The sequence below is a fragment of the Pelophylax lessonae genome, assembly GCF_965119305.1.
Source record: "Pelophylax lessonae genome assembly, chromosome: 4".
In the NCBI taxonomy this organism is placed as follows: Eukaryota; Metazoa; Chordata; class Amphibia; order Anura; family Ranidae; genus Pelophylax; species Pelophylax lessonae.
The window spans coordinates 239320248-239338840 of record NC_138771.1 but is presented as its reverse complement, the minus strand read 5'-3'; the positions used below and the strand labels follow the sequence as shown (position 1 = coordinate 239338840).

Genomic DNA, 18593 nt, shown 5'->3' with positions numbered 1-18593 from the left:
GTTTGCCAAATTGGAGGTCTGCCTTAAATACCTAAATAGGATATAGGATATAAGGAGATCCCATTAAAATTCAAGCCCAACTTTGCCCAAAACACCTTTTAGCTCTGTGCATCATGAAGAAGGGTTAGTCACTGTCAGGTTCATACTGCTTTCTGGTTTCCCACCACTTGCTAGTGTCCATACAGGAAGTGGGGGAATGTCCTTAACAATATGGGAACCCTAAAATCCATAAAAAATTTGTTTTTTTTCTGGCCTGTGTCACTTTCAGAGACATTCACTGCACTTCCTGTCCTAATAGCAACAAAGGAAGTGAGGAGACATCTCCCTAATAAGGCCATAATGACAGCAATATTTATCTGGCATTAGGGTCCTTTTTTTTTTTTTATGCAATATCCTTGTGTGTTCCCATTTTACTTCCATCTTGTGATGGAAGACTTATGGACCCATGCAATCTCACCGGCAGGTGGGGATAGATGTGGCAGATAACATTTGTTCATATCAGTGTTAATCTAATACAACCCATTCAGATCTGTGAAAACAGAAAAGGAAGCAAACCATTTACATTTGTTTTTGTTCGGACTTAAACAGCTTATGTAAATAGATGCACATCTGTTTACATCCACTTGCTCATAAAGATACATTGAGTTCTATTTAGATTTGTATAAAAAACTGACAGGTGGAACACTAGTCTGAAAGGGACCTAGGATTTCAGGGACCGCTTCGGGAGGTGGGGGGCAAGCCCACACACATGTATGTTGTATGCATGTATGTTGCTGGGTCCTACACCCCCCCCTCCCAGAGCATCCTGCCCAAATATCCAGTCAGCGTACCTGCTGCTACAGTCATGCCGCTAAGCAACAGTGCAGGCTGTGCAGCAGTCAGAGCTGCCCCTGAAAGTACAGCGGCTGACAGCATGCACCGCCTACTGTTCTCAGTGCTAGGGTTTGGTTGCTAGGACTGCCCATGTCCTAGCAACTAATCACAAGCTTGCCCTTCCCCCAGGCCCTGGCATTCAGAGGACTTAGGAGGATGTTCCTCCTCCAAACCTATCCAGTCCCAGTGCCCTGCCTTTCAGCTTCCACCTGTCGTTCCCACTCTGCTCTTCCCTTCTAACTTTGGGGACCCTATTGAAAGGGCTCTAGGGACCCTGATGTAGGGGGTGACCTTGGGGTTCCTAATGAAAGGGGGACTCTGTTGTAAGGGGGAATTCTGGGGTCCCTGATTTAAGGAGGGGGAATTCTGGGGACCCTAATGTAAGGAGGGACTCTGGGAACCCTGATTTAAGATGGGAGCTCTTGTGGACCCTGATGTAAGATGGGACTATGGGGAACCTAATGTAAGGGGGGAATTTTGGATCCTAATCTACGAGGAGACTTTGTGGACACTAATGAGAAGGGTGGGGTCTCTGATGTAAGGGCAAACTCTGGGAACCCTGATTCAAGGAGAGGGGACACCTGTGACCCTAATGTAAGGGGGGTGACTCTGGGGATACTGATTAAAGGAGGGGGGACTCTGAGGATCTTGATATAAGGTGGAGAACTTTGGGGACCCTAATGAAAGGTGTAAACTCTGATGTAAGGGGGGGGGGGGGGGTCAGGCCCAGGACTAAAGCTGTGTAAGGGGTACCAAAACTTCTGATGGCTGCCCTGTAGGGTTTCAGGCCTAAAGAAAAAGTTTTGGCTGGAGTTAGCTTTACCTACAAAAGAGCAGCATAGTTACAAAACATCAGAATGAACGTCTAGAATGACAATGTTTTTGTAGGGAACTGGAAGTATCTGATGGGAAATACAAAGTAAATCTTAGCTTCCTTAGTTCACAGATCACATATTTGCACCTGTTATGTGACTTGGAAGAATGCTATAAGAAGGAGTGCCCAATTGAATATCTGTGGAGCTGTCCGCTAAGAGGTCCCATATGTTGCTGGCAGGTGAAATTACCATGACTTAAAAAAAAAAAATTAATTACTAGACCTTAGTATTTTTACAAACAAGGAATACACCCCCCAAATAAGCTATGCAGCATAACAGCACATTCATAAAGCATTTCACTTCAAATGGAGGTCATAAACTTCTGAAAGATAATGACAGCCATTTAGAATAGCTTAACAGGAGGCACAGTAAAAAGACACTGAATGAATACCCCTCCTGATCTTTCAACAGTATGATGGATTATACTACATACAACTGTCTTCCCCGCTTTCTGTTACTGAAGCTCAAAAAAAAAGCAACATCCTATTGTCTTTGGGTCACATAAAGAACTATTTAAATGGAAGAAAAGCATTGCAATTAAAAAGTAAATATAAATGCCTGTGAAGGAGCCTTTCTTTACAAGTCAGTGTAAATGAAGGAGCAGATAGCTGTTTTTTAAATGTGTAGGATTCCTGAAATATTTGTACATACAGCATGATAAAGACACATTAAAGAAGATAGTTCCAAAATGAACACATTTTTCCTGAATGGAAACGACATCCACAGTTAGAACTTTTCCATCCTCCTCCTTCAAACTTTCTGGTCACTACAGTCAAAAACTAATGCCAGTTTGACCACATTAAGCATTAGAAAATTGAACCAATGTTCCAAAAACTAAAATATTCAAATGAAATCCTTCTGGTTTATGGCCAATGTAACACACCTTACGGATCTTACAAAAATAAACTACTGATCGAATCAAATGTTAGATATGTGAGTACATAGATCTAATTTATGATGTAACAAAGCTATAAAATATGTGTTAAGCCTTATACAAATCAATCAAATCAAATGCAAATCATCTACAACACGGCCAAATGCTTACACAGCAACATTTTATAACCAACTTCAGCCACAAATTAGGGTGATCCAGGGCAAATCCGGATCAATTATCTGCACAGTCACTTCCTCTTATACCAAATACCTCAACCTAGACATGCATGCATGATTTTCACAATGAATGGTTTTAAATACATTTATTATAAACATCACAAGCCATCAAACATAAAGCTAAATAAAATATTTTAACTGCAATAAGGAGATTTAAAAAAGATATGCCATTCTTACCTAAACAAGAAAAGAAATGCACCTGTTCCTGGATGCCTTGTAGAGTCCCTCATGTGAATCATTGATTGGGAACGGTCATCTAAAAACTAGTCGCTGCCTCCTGTTCTATGGAAGAGATAGAGCACTTGTGTATGTAACGGTATTGCCTTGTAATCCCACTGACAAGACTGTCGCTGATCCCTGCTGTTACCAGAATGTGTGCACTGACATTCAGACAGAGAAGTCTCCCAGCCAATCAACAGCCCCCATGGACCTCCCAGGCTTCTTTAACTGATCAGCACAAGGTCCATGACAATACAAAAGAGGTTTCATTTCCTCTGTGTGTCTGATTCATGACAAAGCACCAGCTACAGTATACTCTATTCATAAAAAAACAATATTTAGTCAATTCCTCCATATTGAAATGCCTCTAAATCGATCTTATTCAGTTTATACTTTCATTGACTTGACCTCTATTCTTTTCAGCTGCTCATTTATAAACAGTAAACAATGAAAGTAAAGACATAAAGAGGGTATTTAAAAAGCAATCTGATCGAAAATGCAAACTAAAGCAATAAGTGCATGTAAAAGGTCAGGCTTACTCAATAAGGCAGTGCACAGAACAAGAGTGTACTGTACCCCTTGGGGACAGAATATCCTTTCCTTTTTTTATTGATAAATAAAACACATTAAAGAGGTTCTTCACCCTATAAACAAAAAATGTAAAGTCAGCAGCTACAAATACTGTAGCTGCTGACTATTAATAATAGGACACTTACCTGTCCAGGGATCCAGCAATGTCCTCACCCAAGCTGACTGTTTGTCTGTGTTTTGGGTCTAGGTGGCAGTATGTTTATTTTGGGGCTTCACAGCCGGCTTCCCATTGTGCATGCACTTTTGAATGGTCCCGCAGCTTTCTAGGAACTGTGATTTGTCCCGGAAGGCTGCAGGGGAAGGAGAGAGGGGCCTGAACTTCCGCTCAGATTGCCATGGCAACTGGAAGTAGGAGTGGGTACTTGGGATAGACAGATATGTTTTTTTTTCAGGGCCGATACTGATACTGATAACATTGGTCACAACGTATTGGTATCGGTCAATATGGGCCGATATTTTGTACATCCTATGTCAGGGTCCGAGACTAGTCTTCTCCTCCTCCAACCATTAGGTGGCGATGCTCATGTAAGGGTAAAATTATGTCACATAGCATAATTCCATTTACAAATGTTATTAATCATGCCATTCACATATGTACAAAAGATATAAGAAATTCCACATTAGCAGATCTGCTGGCAGATATCTCTCACCCACTTGCCGTAAGTGATACCCGGGTGATACCGCTCCATCCGGCAACCACTCGATACCGCTCTGTCTCTCATCCACTCCTTCTCCCTCCCACCCGATAACGCTCCGTCTCTCCCCCACTTGCCGTAAGTGACACCCGGGTGATATTGCTCCATCCGGCATACGATCTTGGAGGTTATGTAGCTGGGTATCACTTACGGCAAGTGGGAGAGAGATATCTGCCAGCAGATTTGCTAATGTGGAATTGCTTATATCTTTTGTACATATGTGAGTGCCATATTTAATAACATTTGTAAACGGAATTATGCTATGTGACATCATTTTACCCTTACATGAGCAATATTTGGAATATCGGTATATCGGCCAGTTCCGGGGCCGATACAGATATATTAGCAAAAGTGAATATTGGCCCTCTGATAATCGGTCGATCCCTAGTGTGTACAAACGAAAGTTGGAGTGGGTACCTGTTAAAACTCCCCCTCCCGAAAAAAAAAAAAAGAAGTGCCAAAAGATAAAGAGGAGGGGGGTAGGAGATAGGCAAGTGGAACTTTCCCTTTTGTATGAAATTCTGCTTAAAAGTGGTTGTAAAAGCAGATTTTTTTTTTTATCCTAATGTATTCTATGCATTAAGATTAAAAAGCCTTCTGTGTACATGTACGTCGTTTCACGTAGCAGAGCCGACCTGCTGCCGTATAACTAAGGCAGCTGGTCAGTAAGTGGTTTAACAAATCTAAAAGCAACATGCAAAGCCCAAATAGGCCATTATAACCAATCAGCAGTCATCTTTTACAGCTTAAAATTCTTGAAATCAATAAAAGGTAAAACTCTGATCTATGGTTACTCCACTTTATTCACATCATTGCTCGTTGCACTGCCTGTACAATACAGAACAGGGCATTCCTCCTCCCTGTCATACATCTGTTCAGCAAGTCAGCATACAGATATTATTCACTTTTCTGACATTTGGTATACATTCATGAAGACGTGAAGGAAAAAAAAAGTACTCTATTTTGCAATTTTGAAGACTATTCCTCATTCTACAATCCATCCCTTAGGCAAAACAGCCCTCTCACAGTGACCTGGTTCTCTTGATTATGCACATCACTTATGATGCTTTTTGAGCTTACAACAAAAGAAAATCATAAGAAATACTCAATTCTTCCAGTGACAGCAATAGCTTTAAGGCTACTGTAGTTTCCAAGCTGAGCAATCTTCTACATTTGACTAACAAAGGTTCTGAACAATTGAAAACTGTAATATGTTTTAGATATTAAAACATGATCTGATGAGAAGACTATGCACATTGCTTTCATTTCATTCATGATTGATGTAAAACTCCATTATTGTTGGTTAAATGGTAAAAGTTTACTTCCTCTGTCAGGTTTTTATTGCTGGCTGTTTCCCTGTTCTGAAGATTTCCCTGACTTTCTATAGAAGCGATGTTGGTTAAGGGTATAGCAGGGAATGGTTAAAACCTCCCCTGGGCTTCTATTAAGTCCATGTGATGCTATGGAAAGTGTATGTTCAGTGATTGCATATAAAGTTTTCTTCCACATCACAGTTTGAATCCACATCATTAAAAACTGCCAATACAACAATAATTCCATATTCATGTAAAAATACTACTTTGCTTTAATATGAATTTCTTTAATAACTGGGCAAATTGGCAATCTTTTATTCGCCTAAACATGTGCATTCAGATTTGTCCAGTATGCAGAGAGCCATGTAATTCTGTAAACATGATTGCTAAGATTCCTAAACTGCACCATTGTGAGCAGATCACGCAAACTTACATGTATAAATATCTAGAAGAACCAAAAAAGTGATGATTCAGTTATAATGCAGACGTGTCACCCTTACTAATTTGGTAAGCCAGGGGTGTCAAACTTGATTTCATTGCGGGCCACATCAGCATTATGGTTGCCCTCAAAGGGCTGGTTGTATTTGTAATACTAGATGTGCAGACCCTCCCCCCCCCCTCAGATGCCAAGAGCCCCCCACCCTTCCTTATATCAAAATGAACCCCCCTTACCATGTGCTGCTGCTGGGAAGAAGCTGAGGGTGGAGCTGGAAAGCAGAAAGTGCAGGAACTGGAGGAGGACCAGAAGAGGGCTGGTGTCAGCTGCTGAAGTCTGAGACCAGGGGGCACAGAGGTGCAGGATCTGTAGGATGAGTTCTGTCCCCTCTACTGCAGACTGCTGAGACAAGGGGAGGTGGAGACAAGGGGGGTGCTGCAGCAGCAAGAGAGGTGTGAGGGCCACATGATATGACACGGAGGGCCAGATTTGACACTCAGGCCTTGTGTTTGACACATGTGTGATGAAGTCTACAATATTAATCATAGTGAGTTGAGCTGAAGAACATGTAGTGTGACTAATATCTAAATAATACCTCATTTTGGTATGCCACTCCATTGAACAGCCCATAGGCAGCCTCTGGTTACTCAAAAGCATCCAGTAACCACCTGCATGCCTGAAACATATTCTGAAGATATATTATTGGTCCAGTGATAAAAGTGATGTCAGCAGTGCACCACCAGGGCCAGATGAAGCCATTGTGCCAAGGGCAAAATGTATTTATACAGTCTCATCACAAACTAATGATGATTGAAACGAATGGCTTTCCTGCACAAGCCTCAAACCTTGGGTTATTCTGCGTTGTATGTTACACTTGAAACTGGATTGGAGGCAGAAGCTGTCTGAGAAACTGTAAGGTCCTGAATGTCTGAGCTCTGATCAGAAATGTCACTTGGAACAACATGAAGATATCTATGACAAACGGCTCTGCTCACATATCTACAGGAGCAGGGATCTGAGAATATATTCCAGAAGTGCTGATAGCAATTTTCATATATAGTGACATAAAGCTGGGGACATTTGAACTGTCCTTAATATTATTTGCTCATTTTACCACAGCTAAAGCTGAATTCCAGGTATGTTTTTTCTTTTTTTTACATGGTTACATTGGCCCAGCTTGGACTAATGTAAATTTACATATTCCATACCTGTGGGATCCCTATGAAAGTGAAGAATCACTGTAGTAGCCCCTGCTACTAAAGTGGTCTTCGCTGTCTTCGCTGGGTGCCATTCAGAGAGTGCCTTACATTTTTCTCATGCTATGCAAAGTGTTCTCTTATTGGACTAGGTGGTGACATCACAATCTCCATCTTGTCCAATCAAAGAATGCCTTCTATTCACTGGAAAAAATGCAAGGCATTCTCTGTATGGCCCTCATGCTCAATGGACAACCCCCTGTGGTTACCATCCAGCAGAGCAGCTGCTCAGCACTGGACCTGGGAGACAGAGAGGATCACTGGTGGCTACTATAATGATTTTGTGACTCCACAGGGTTCTGCCATGTACATAATATGTATACTTACATCGGTCCAAGCTAGGGAAAAAAAACATACTTAGAATTCAGCTTTAAAGCTAATGGTTATTTTATAAAATTGTGCGATATAGGTTCAGTAACATTACTTTCCTATAATTAAGTGTATCTCACATCCTGTTGATTGCCACTTTGTATAGAAATGTTCCTGCAGAGATAATCGGTCCTCTTCACATTGCTGACCCTATGACGCTGCAAGAGTTAATTTCCTTGACTAACATTGCAGTACATCTTCACCTCCAAAAGGAAAACTCCCTCCTCTCCACCCCTCCTCCCCTCAACTACACAAAGATCGCTTTATTTTTTTATTTACCTTTTTTTCAATCCAAAGGCTTAGCCCCACCCCCTGTACATCATTTGCCAAGGCGAATAAAGAGCACTGTGCTTGTGGTGCCTCCTGGGATGTGTATGTCACATATCTCAGGTGGCATTGTCTTCCATTCACAAGGGGGGGTGCCCTAGTGACATGTCATCGGGAGGCCCCCTGGCTGAACCTGGAAGAGTCGGCAGCCTCTTGTCATGAAGAATATGGCAGTGCAGGACCTGATCAGTGGAAGAAGAGAAGAGGATCTCAGAAAAACAATGCTGGATCCACTGGGTGGGTGAGTATCTGAACTATACAGAGGCTGCAACCCAGTAAGCAAGGGAAAATAAACAAAAAACGAAAAAACAGATAGGGGGAGGGTGAAAATCCACTTTAAATGTCTCAGTGGCTTCCCACCTCTTTTTCTTCTCGCCCCCATTCAAAAAAAGTCCTTGTATTATTTCTACGGAACGCAAGTAAGTCATTTTACTGATAATATAAGGCCTCTTGCACATGGTATATTTGAGCTTCTGCTTTTTGGATGTAATTTTAGGTGTTTGTTTTTCGCAAATGTGTGCATATTTATGTGCCTATTTGCGCGTGTATTCTTGTTCACGCATTTGTGCACACAATACCTTCCTAGGAAAAAATCAAACGTGTGTGGTGGCAACCAGAGAGGAGTACTTTTTTGTAGTCCAAATAAGGAAAGTAGCTTAGGGTGACAACGCTGCTCCTGAATTATTGCAGGACAGTGAGCGAGGATTATCATCCTAGGACAGGAAGTGTGCTACTGGTAGGATCCCTTTGTGAAAATAAAGGAAGAAAGCCTGAAAAATTAAAATGAATGCAACCACCACATCAAATGACTAGCATGCTGCAATATACTATGTCATATGCCAATATACTGTGCCATTTAGGGAATCCCCCCCATGCAGTGAAAACAATGTTCTCACTGTGTGGGATTCAGTTACATACCATCCAATCTACTGTGCCTTTCTAAACACAATGGAAAGAGAAGAAGGAACGAAATGAGAATAGCCATTTATGATATGCTTTAATGTAAAAGCTATAGACCAGGGGTCTCCAAATTTTCTAAACAAAGGATCTGTGCTTCAGATTTGAAGGGGGCCAGACTGTGACCATTGGGAGTAGACAATGTCCCAGTATCAGTGGGAGTAAAAAAATGCCTCAAGTTCGGTGTCAGTGAGGGGACTTGTGCCCCATTGTTTAAGTCATTGAGAGAATTGGACCTCATTATTGGTGTTATTGTGAGGAACTGTTCCCCATCATTTCTGTCAATTGGAGAAATTGTGCCCCATCCTTCATGTCATTGGAAGAAATTGTTGCCCATTATTGGTGTGATCGGGTGGAATTGTGCCCCATCCTTTGTGCCATTGGGCCTCATAAATGATGTCATCAGTAGATCTCATCATTGGTGATCATTGGGAGGAATTGTGGCCCCATGCTGGTGTCATTGGTAAAAATTGTGCACCATTGCTTATGTCATTGGAGGAATTGTGCGATATTGCTGGCGTCATTGGGAGGAATTGTGCTCCATCGTTGGGGTCATTGGGAGGTATAGTGCCCCATCATTGATGTACTGGGGAGGAATTGTGCCTCATCATTTGTGTCATTGGTCCCCATCGTTGCTATCATTGTGGGGAACTGTGCCAAAATGTTGGTGTTATTGGGAGAAATTGTGCCCCATCGTTGGTGTCAGTGAATTAAATAAGGCCCTGAGGGCCAGATAAAAGCAAGCAAAGGGATGGGCCACAGTTTGGAGACCACTGCTTCAGACCATAAGTATCTCAGACAGTCTAAGTTCCCCACAGCAATACCACCAACCTATTTAATGTCTTCCTTTCTGTCCACCGCTGTACTCAAGTATTACAAAGGGAACCCTCTGTGCTATGGGTAATGTAAGCCTATTTCCATGATATATACAGTATCTAAAAAAAGTGAGTACACCCCTCACATTTTTGTAAATATTTTATTATATCTTTTCATGTGACAACACTGAAGAAATTACACTTTGCTACAATGTAAAGTAGTGAGTGTACAGCTTGTATAACAGTGTACATTTGCTCTCCCCTCATAATAACTCAACACACAGCCATTAATGTCTAAACCGCTGGCAACAAAAGTGAGTACACCCCTAAGTGAAAATATCCAAATTGGTCCCAAATAGCCATTTTCCCTTCCCGGTGTCTCATTAGTGTTACAAGGTCTCAGGTGTGAATGGGGAGCAGGTGTGTTACATTTGGTGGTATCGCTCTGACTCTCTTATACTGGTCACTGGAAGTTCAACATGGCATCTCATGACAAAGAACTCTCTGAGGATCTAAAAAAGAATTGTTGCTCTACATAAAGATGGCCTAGGCTATAAGATTGCCAGGACCCTGAAAATGAGCTGCAGCACAGTGGCCAAGACCATACAGTGGTTTAACAGGACAGGTTCCACTCAGAACAGGCCTCGCCATGGTCAACCAAAGAAGTTGAATGCACGGGCTCAGCGTCATATCCAGAGGTTGTCTTTGGAAAATAGACGTAAGAGTGCTGCCAGCATTGCTAAAGAGGTTAAAGGGGTTTGGGGGTCAGCCTGTTAGTGCTCAGACCATACGCCGCACACTGCATCAATTTGGTCTGCATGGCTGTCATCCCAGTAGGAAGCCTCTTCTAAAAGATGATGCACAAGAAAGCCCGCAAAGAGTTTGCTGAAGACAAGCAGACTAAGGACATGGATTACTGGAACCATGTCCTGCGGCCCGATGAGACCAAGATAAACTTATTTGGTTCAGATGGTGTCAAGCATGTGTGGTGGCAACCAGGTGACGAGTACAAAGACAAGTGTGTCTTGCCTACAGTCAACAATGGTAGTGGGAGTGTCATGGTCTGGGGCTGCATGAGTGCTGCAGGCACTGGGGAGCTACAGTTCATTGAGGGAACAATGAATGCAAACATGTACTGTAACATTATGAGGCAGAGCATGATCCCCTCCTATTCCAACATGATAACGACCCCAAACACACCTCCAAGATGACCACTGCCTTGCTAAAGAAGCTGAGGGTAAAGGTGATGGACTGGTCAAGCATGTCTCCAGACCTAAACCCTATTGAGCATCTGTGGGGCATCCTCAAATGGAAGGTGGAGGAGTGCAAGGTCTCTAACATCCACCAGCTCCGTGATGTCTTCATGGAGCAGTGGAAGAGGACTCCATTGGCAACCTGTGAAGCTCTGCTGAACTCCATGCCCAAGAGGGTTAAGGCAGTGCTGGAAAATAATGGTGGCCACACAAATGGCCACACAAAATATTGACACTTTGGGCCCAATTTGAACATTTTAACTTAGGGGCGTACTCACTTTTGCCAGTGGTTTAGACAATAATGGCTGTGTGTTTATTTTGAGGGGACAGCAAATTTACACTGTTATACAAGCTGTACACTCACTACTTTACATTGTAGCAAAGTGTCATTTCTTCAGTGTTGCCACATGAAAAGATATAATAAAATATTTACAAAAATGTAAGGGGTGTACTCACTTTTGTGAGATACTGTATAAGGTATATAAAACATTGCAGGAACATTTTGGTATTAGAATAGTTCATGCTGATACTTGCACTGTCAATGATACAGGGAATTGGTGCATAGAACATTCTTACATCTAAATGGAAGTATTAGGTTTACTTACTTCTCGTGTAGCAAAATGTCAAATAAAGTTGTGTTTGGGAGCAGGGATAATTGAATCAGGAGGACTGCCCATATATCATTTTATATTTATTCTTCTGAATATCAGCATGTAGATTTGTTCAATCTGTAGAAGATTCACGCATTTTAGAAAAGTCAGGCAAACAAAATATATGAGTCTATGCAATAAGCATAAATCTGTATGAACTTCAGGAGAATAAAGAACATTTGCAATGTGCAGATTTAAAGCAGATGTAAACCCTCACATATACCCAGTGAAGTGATTAGCCTCATATGATACACATAGATGAAACAAATCCTCCTACATAAGTTTTACTTGTACATCTGCTGTCTTCCCTTTTCTACACTCTTTGAAAAGTGCAGATTGTATAAGAAATCTTTCTTCCTCATTCAGCAGTGGGTGGGTGGGAGGACTGGGCTTACACTGAGTGTGAGCTGATTGGAGGAAAGGCACACACCTCCCTCCACATAGGTAGAGGAATGAAGGAACATTCAGAGCTGTAGTCTAAATAGACAAGCTCTCTGCTAATCTACCTTTAAGCTCCCTCCCCAACACAAATTTTCAGCTGCTGTTATCCTGTGTTTGAAAACTTGTCAGAAGTGACCCTGCTGATAACAGAGAGGAATGGAGCACCAGAGACAAACAGCACACAGAGCTTTGGAGAGAGATAAGTAAACACTACAGATATATGTGCCTAGGTCAGATTTCATGAATGGGGTTTACAACCACTTTAAAGCTGAACTCCAGGATTAGACAAAATCTACTTCTAAAGAACCAAGGGATAGAGTAAATAATACACCTTATCTCTGCACCCTTATGACTAAAGCAGATGTGCTACTGCAAGGATAGATTTTAATTCCTGGAGTTCAGCTTTAAGATCACAGGTGCAGGGACAGATAAGTATAATACCTCTACCTCTTTTACACAGATTTCCTTTTTTTTTATCTCTTCTTTACAGGGTCACTTTAAAGGAGACCTGATTTTCTTCTGTACTCTGTATTGTAAGCAAGGTTCCGCATACATCTCTATTACAGAATTACAGACCCTCTATAGAAGTACAAATACACTGCTACTGAACGTCTCTCAATATATTCTCTCAAAGAGTTATTTAACTGTCTGGTTATTTCAATCAGAAAAGTAAATAGAAGTCCAAGGTTGAGCATTTTGAACTTTATGGAGTGGGTCATGTTGGAGGGCTTGGAGATCACTGTACATGATTCACAATGTTCTCACTGCGTGGGGAATTCAGTCACATACCATCCAATCTACTGTGCCTTTGTGAAGACAATGGAAAGAGGAGAGAGAACAAAATAGGAAAAGACATTTATGATACAAAGTAACAGTACAAATAAGGATAAAGCACATGAATGATGTTTAAATGCAGCACCGAGCAATGAATAGGTAACTATGGCAATAGTGCTGGACAAAGCTAAGGTCTAGGACTTGAAACAATCCTCTGTAACTTAATTGTTTAGTTCAAGAATATAAATCACTGACAGCCATCTTCTGTTCATGGAAAGAGTGGAACTTTTCCTGCAAAGCAACTTATGGGTGACTGTACTTTCATAATGCCAATACAGACCTCACATTCACAAGAACATGCATTGCTGTGGACAATCTGCACCTGGAGAGTATGTACTTTATACCATAGGGGGGGATTTATAAACTGGAGCAGCCAGAATTTGGAGCAGAAGTGCATGGTAATCAATCAGCTTCTATCTTTAGCTTGTTCAGTTCAGCTTTGAAAATAAAAGATAGAAGTTGATTGGTTGATAAGCACAACTATTCAAGTATGGATAAATTCCTCTTAATGTTACAGTAGCACTTGTATTAAATAACACATGCAGCAGGTTGACTATAGATGGTCACCTGTGGACAAGTGGCCAAAGACAGGGTTTACCTTAAAACACAGCTACCAACTAAACCAGACTATTGACCACTTCAGTCTTGGAAGATTCACTGGAAGATTTCTCTGCAAAGTAAGCAGAGATGGACCTGTCATCCGCCTGCTCAGCGGGGACCTGCTCAGCGGAGTCCGCCGGGCGGAAAGCCCATTTGAAAGGACCCTAAAGAGGAAAGGATTGCCTTTTTAATAAGCCCCAATGGGGGGGGATGCATCAGCTTGTGCAGTTTGATGAAGGCATTTAGGCTGAGGCCACTCTTTATCAAATATTCACCTAGGCTGGTCAGGAGTAGCGGCGATCCTTTCCTCTTACCATTTACTAGCCCACTGGATTGGTATTAGGACAAGCCAGCACCCCATGTTTTGGGACACAGGGATATATGCTTTCACCTCTACTTTGAGTGGGGCCCAGGGCTGGCCCAAGACATTGTGCTGCCTGGGTCCAAGAATGAAATGCTGCCCCACTCCCCCCCCAAAAAAAATCACGCCCACCAAAAGGCCCCCACATCCATTATTTTATATAAATATGAAATGTAGCAAGTATTATATATAATGTTATCTTCCTCTATAACCCACCACCGGACCGGTCCACCAACCACCCGCTGTCTGTCCTCAGTCCTCCTGTCACTCCTGTGTCTGCTGCGCCCACCACCCTAGAAAATCCAGCCTGCCCTGCGTGAGATGGAGTGCACTGATGTCTGGCGTCATTGCGCACACCCTGATCACGCAAGGTATGTTTCCCAGAGGAGACACTCCGCCTCTTCATACTCATCAATTTGCACTACAGTTGGCAGTATGAGATGGGGAAATGCCGCCTGTAATGTGCTGCAAACTGATTACACACAAAACTGCTGGAAAAAAATTTTAGGGGTCAATTTGCTGCCCCTCTCTGAGTGCTGCCTGGGTCCAATGGACCCAGTGGGACCCATGGTGGGGCCAAAAGAAAACAGGCTACAATGAATAATAATACAGTTTTTTTGGTTTATTATATTGGCCAAGTGTTGAGGCCCCTTCCTTGTCCAATGCATTCCAATGCACTGGTACCAAAAATAAAATAAATAACAGCTGTTCAGTTACATGAATATGGTTTATATCTAATATTATCAGTCATTTTCACCTTACAGAAGTTAATAAATTTCAGAGTGAATCTTTTCATTTTAGCAATATATCACACCAAATTACACATTTTATCTGCAAGTGTTTTAACTACACTCCTTGGACAAATAATTAATCTAATTACTGAAATTTACCAACATGTGGCTTGGTTGGGTAGATGAAAAATGTAGTAGTTGGTCTAACCACAGATGGAGGTTATTGACTAGGGAATTTCACTATGAAAATGCCACAGTTAATGATGTATGCAATTGCACCAAACACATCCCCTGTTCAAGAATAACAGAAAAAGAGCCCAATTATACCTCAGCGTGTAAACCTTTTAAAAGGCACGTGAAGCCTTCTGGTTTTTTTTGCAAATAGAAAATCTACCTGTTTTACTACATGATAACCCATTCTTTGCATCTAGCATGAACTGAAAAATACTTACCAAAGTCCAGTATATGCATTTTTATATTTATCCCTGGCTCCTGCTGCTACATCACATAGCTTTATCATCAGCTGAAACTGGCTGATGATTCTAAAGGCAACATTTTAGTTTTTTTTAAATCACAAACATATAATACCTACCTACTCTGTGCAATGATTTTGCACAGAGCATCCCCGATCCTCCTCTTCTGGGATCCCCCCAGAGTGCTCCTGAACCCTCCCCCCTGCTGAGTGCCCCCAAAGTAAGCCACTCATGCATGCTCGCCCCGAAGCTGGCTCTATGTGTACATTGACACACAGAGTGCGACTCGGCCTCGCCCTAGCTCTCTTCTCACTGGCTATGATGACAGCAGCAAAAGCTGATGGCTCCCACTGCTGCCTCTCTGTTCAATGAAGAGAGATGAATTAGGGTTGTGCTCAGGTATTTAGGGGGGGTTGAGGGGGAGCTGCATGCAGAAGGTTTTTCACCTTAATGCATAGACTGCATTCTGCCTTTAGAACCACTTTAAAAATAGTTCATGTATGAGTCAGCAGTGGCAAGCAGATAAAGACATCGTGCTGCATTTAAAAACCCCAAATTAAAAATCAGCACACAAGACACACATAATCATTTTTCTGATATAATTCAGCTACCTCTAAGGATTTAAATTAGCTTCATAGTGTTATTTGGACACTCAAAGAAAAAATACAAACACCATGCCGACAGAGCCAAGATGGCACTGAACCCATGACAACAGAGCTGCAAAAAGTAGTACTTACTATCTTTCTATGGAACAGCAAGCCACCATGCTACCAGCCGTTTTTTCCATAATAGACAATAAATGAAAAGCAATGCCTACAAGGTACAAGCCCCCATATAGCTAATGACCAGCCAAAAGAACCAAGGTTAACATCCACATTACTATAGAGAGTGAAACATGCTACAAGTGTAAAGGAAGTCTTACTTACTTTGCAATGAGCCTTTTTATTTAGACCTGGTTCACCCTGATGCAACTTCAGATGTGACTTGGGTCCTGTGCTACTCTAGTATGATGCAATGCGATTTTGTGGTCCTTAGGCTTAAATAGAAATGCATCAAAATCGCTTCTACATGTTTTTTCTCTGTTGCGTTTTGTGTGATCTGTGCTGGTAATTAGGAGCAGGCACCGGCTGGCATCCTAACAACTATAATTCCCCCCTGATGTCAGCAGAAAATTAGAATGCATGTCTCCGCACCCTCACCGCCCCCCCACCTCTTCCAAACCATCCATATCAGGCCCTTACCCTAGCTTATCTGAGTGGGCCGGGAAATGAATAGTACACATACACCGATCAGCCATAACATTAAGATCACTGACAGGTGTAGACCATTGATTATCTTGTTACAAAAGCATCTGAAAGTTGGTGGGATATATAATGCAGAAAATTAACATGTTGTCCCTGAAGTCGATGAGCTGAAAGCAGAAAAAATGGTCAGTGCAGTTTGTGGAGTATTGGGCTGCGTAGCTGCAGACCGGTCAGGGTGCCACTCCTGTAGCAGATGATGCAAGTCTGAAAAGGAGGGTCGCATACCGCTGGTATCATCCACAAGGAACTTTATTAGAGACCGCTTAGACTGAACATGATTCTACCATGGTGTTCTGGCTTAGCAATCCCCAATTAAGTTTCTTGTGGATAATACCAGCGGTGTGCTATCCTACTTTTTAACTGGCATAGAATTGTATTATTCTCATAATTATAAGCTGATGTCCAGAGCACCCCATCCTCTTTACATCAGATGTCAAGAGCCCCACTACGATCACAAGCTAAGAGTCCCCCCCCCTTCCTTACATCACAGTGCACCCCCTTCACCTTTTGCAACTGCTGTGAAGAGGCTGGGGGCAGAGCTAGGAAACAGAAAGTGCAGGGTCTGGAGATGGACCAGAGGAGGGCTGGAGTCAGCTGCAGAAGTCTGCTGCATATAGAGGCCAAGGGAGGTGGAGACGAGGGGATGCTGTGGCTGCACAGATCTGTAGGTGGAGTTCCGTCCTCCTCTCTGCTGACGACTGCTGAGAGAAGGTGTGTGCAAAAATGAGGGGCGCTGCAGATGCAGTAGAGGTGTGCGGGCTTCATGAAATGGCCTGGTGGGCTGGATTCGGTCTACGGCTTTGTTTTTGACATGTGTCATTTAGAGTTAACTGAGAATAATGGGCCTAGAATTTTTGCTCTCAGTCCGGGCATGTGTGCTGGTATATAAAATTTTTGTGCATTTAAGTGCTTGAGTAGAACTTTTTGTATCACGTGGGTGCACAGAGCCCGGGATAGATGGCGGGGTGCTTAGGGGGGGGGTTCACCTAGTAACAGGGGTGTGTGGAAGCAAACTGGTGATGAGTTTGTTTCCATCTGACATCTGGCAGTCGGCTTAAAAAGGTCTACACACACCAGGTGGCCGCAGTTGCCTGGAGTGTGTGTAGAACTTCTCTGCCAAATATGTACAACGCACGCCCTAAAAGGATCTGCTCTGCTGACAGCTTGATGCCGGATACCAGAGCCTACCATCAGAGGTCTGGTGGCATACATGCTTTGACGGGTCATGGCTGTTTGTGTGGCAAAAGGGGACCTACTCATTATTGGGTGGGTGGTCAGAAAGTTATGGTTGATTGGTGTAGATTAATATCTATTATTTTTCACAGACAAAGTTGCTTGTTTCCACAGACCAGTAATTTGAAATAAAGACTTAGTATCTGAACTATCTATAAATAAGAAGGAACACAGAGCTATGTCAGAGTGATCATTGGATTATTACAGAAATTAGGGCAGACATGTGAACCTGCATTCAGGAGCACAGATTAAGACTGCAAAACCTCACGGACTTAATTGAATCAGAATGAACTTTGCACAGGGAATCACTCCAGCACTAGACTTAATAAACATTAAATACTTCTGGAGACCCATTCCTTCCTGGCATCCTGCTGAGGTCTACTGCCAATAAAGTACCATCTCCCTACAAAACAGCAGAAAATAATATGTCCACATTCAAAAGACATCTCAAAACCAACTTGAAGTAGGATATGTAAGTCTACCATTATCATAGTGATGACCTTACAAAAGGTGTTTTTGATCCTAAAATGTAACCTTTTTAGTACAATAAAAAGTGATCAGCTAATGCAGAACAGAACGTTTTTTTGTTTTCCAAGAACGTTCCATGTACTGTATACACAGAAGAAAGAATCATCAGCCCTGTTCAATTGTAATCCAAACTGGAATGAGAAGAGTCCACTTTGCAAGTAGATGTAATCAGTCTTTTCTAAATACTGACACTGGTTAGCAAACATGCACTATAGGTTGCAAGCCTCACTAAGGCAGGCCATAGACGATGTAAATTTCTTTCCTGCAACCACGGGTTGCAGGGTTGCAAGGAAGAAATTCACATGATTCTCTAATCAACACAGACAGTGTTGACAGAGGAATCCCTTCT

The 18593-nt window shown here is 42.2% G+C and overlaps 1 protein-coding gene across 15 annotated transcripts in view; it reads right to left on the bottom strand.

Moving 5' to 3' along the window:
• The window catches only part of NRCAM (neuronal cell adhesion molecule), a 352914-nt gene that overhangs the window by 211877 nt on the left and 122444 nt on the right, over nucleotides 1–18593 (bottom strand). The window contains exon 1 of one of the 15 annotated variants that reach the window (XM_082254971.1): nucleotides 3036–3168. The exons of the other annotated variants lie outside the window; for them this stretch is intronic. The gene's annotated coding sequence lies outside the window, so the exon portion shown is untranslated. Of the gene's footprint in view, nucleotides 1–3035; nucleotides 3169–18593 lie in introns of those variants that run through there. 15 annotated transcript variants of the gene reach the window in all.